Source organism: Dreissena polymorpha, chromosome 5, assembly GCF_020536995.1.
Source record: "Dreissena polymorpha isolate Duluth1 chromosome 5, UMN_Dpol_1.0, whole genome shotgun sequence".
Classification (NCBI taxonomy): domain Eukaryota; kingdom Metazoa; phylum Mollusca; class Bivalvia; order Myida; family Dreissenidae; genus Dreissena; species Dreissena polymorpha.
The window spans coordinates 118904248-118906773 of record NC_068359.1 but is presented as its reverse complement, the minus strand read 5'-3'; positions in this window follow the sequence as shown (position 1 = coordinate 118906773).

Below are 2526 nucleotides of genomic sequence, written 5' to 3'. Positions count from 1 at the left end.
TAACGTTTACTTAAGGTATTAATACGCTTGAAATGCGTGTGAACTGTAAGGCCGAATAATACTTATGTAAACAAAGGGTTTAATTATGGTTCTAAATGGAATTTACTAATTTGAAATCTAACGAATATTATCTCCAACAATTTACATGACAGAGAGAAAGCGATTTGTTGAATGAATGTCAGTTAAACACGTGTATATGCAAAATCTGGAGTAAAAAGTACGGGGTTGGGTTTAGGAATCTGGTAGGGGCGGTATTTTTGTGGGGTTAGGGAGGGGTGTGTGTAGTGGGGGATCGGGGTTGAGATACGGGATGCGTAAAGTACCCACCTGCTAAACTATGTGTATGTTTTGCAGAAATAAAATTTGACTGTGCTATTTTGCATAAGCTGACATAATTAAACCTCCAGTTAAATCATTTTTCATACTCAGGTGTACCACTCCCGCAGAAGGGATGTTGTTGAAAAGCAAGAGACAAATATTTGAAATATTTTTATTAATGCTGTCTCCATTTGTTTATTTGCATAAAGTAATGTATTACTGAAAAACGCAGTTATTTAAAATATTGAGTGCGGCTCACAAGATATGTTTGTGACACGACATGCCCCAGATGAGAAGACATGTCGCATGTCTGCACGCGCTAAATGTTTTTAATAGCCTGCTAATTTAACTTTTTATCTAACAACCAATAGATTTCTTTATCTGTTTAATAGGTTAAAGCATACTAATTTAAAGTTCAAATCGTTGTACTAATATTGTGTAGATTCTGTTATAATGTACCATGTTTGTATGACCCTCATCACTTGCTTACGGACCTCTAACTCGGAAGGCTTCTTTTTTGAATACGTGCAGTTGTATTTCATAACACATTGCCAACACACATGGTATAGCTGTCGTAAAAAATAAACGAACGAATAATAAATGGGCCGTGCTCTATGAAAAGGGGATTTAATGCATGTGCGTAGTGTCGTCCAATACTAGCCTGTGCAGCCCACGCAGGCTAACCAGAGACGACACTTTCCGATTTAACTTGATATTTGCTTAATAGAGACTATCTTTAAACGAAAAATCAACACAAAAGCGGAAAGTTTCGTCCACGAATTGTCTGTGCGGACAGCACGGGCTAATCTGGGACGGCACTTTAAGCACATGCATTAAACCAGATTTTCACAGAGCACGGCCAAAATATAATACATTAACTTAAGAAAATGCCTCTTTCTTTACTCAGTAACCGGTGCACTAAGTTCGATGATCGGTCAGTTCTTTCGATATTTTGTGAAAACAAACGGGAATTGAGAAACGCTAGATCTGTTACCTTGACTTTTTGACCTTTAAAGCCGAGTGTCACCTACCTTACCTTCCTGGTATTCAGCATACTAAATAGATGATCGTATATTATCTAAGCTTTCTCTATATCGCACAGAGACGTAATCCGTGTTGTGAGTTTGTAACTAAGCCCTGTTTATCAATAACCGCCGTTTTTATTCCCAACACGCATATGCATTTAGATTATCACATGTAAAAAGTGTTCTCTAAATATTTTGAGGAAACTAAGTTAATGAAACTCGTAAGCGACCGTGACCTGTTCCATCCAAATCATTATTGGCAATCATCATACCAATGTAGATGATCCTTGGTCAATGCTTTCTATCTGTATGACTTTCGAAAATGAAATGGTTTAAAGACCGACCTATGGACAGGTACCGGTAATACATTTTATTTGCGTTGTTTTATCAACGAAATACCATTCAAACATCTTTATATAACAGTTCCTAGGAGAAGAATTTACACGAACGTGTCATTAAGTCGGACTTTTGTTAGATAAAATCTGTTTCCGTTGTCATTCTTTCAGGAATGTAGATTTCTTTAACATTTCTGGAGTTTGCATCTTGGGAAACAAATAATAGACTCGCACTGACTTCTATGTACCGTAATCACCGAGAAAATGTGAATCTTATGCGGAGTGGTCTTTCTTCAGCTTTTTTGTTTTAAAGCCACCTCTAACACTATTACTACCCAGTTTTAGTAAGATTTGTCTCATAGATTTGCGGATTATCTCCGACCATAGTTGGGTTTGCATCATTCACCCCATATTTAAGATGGTAAGGAAGCAGACCTTCCCATACAGTAGCCCCCTTTGTTCTACGAGAGCTAGGACACACTATAATACACCATCACACCAAAAAGGACATCACAATTCTAACAAGAGATGTGTTTTTCAGAAACACAATGCCCCCTAATGCGCCGCTTTTTTTTACCTGTGACATTGAAGGATGACCTTGACCTTTCACCACTCAAAATGTGCAGCTCCATTAGATACACATGCATGCCAAATATCAAGTTGCTATGTTCAATATTTCAAAAGTTATTGCAAAACTTTACTGTAAGGTTAAAGTTTTGGGACAGAATGACAGACAGACAGGCCAAAAACAATATACCCCCAATCATTCGATCCGGGGGCATAAGAACACTCACACTTGTATTGTTTGTTAATCACACTCAATATGAAAAAAATCATGAGTGTGAACG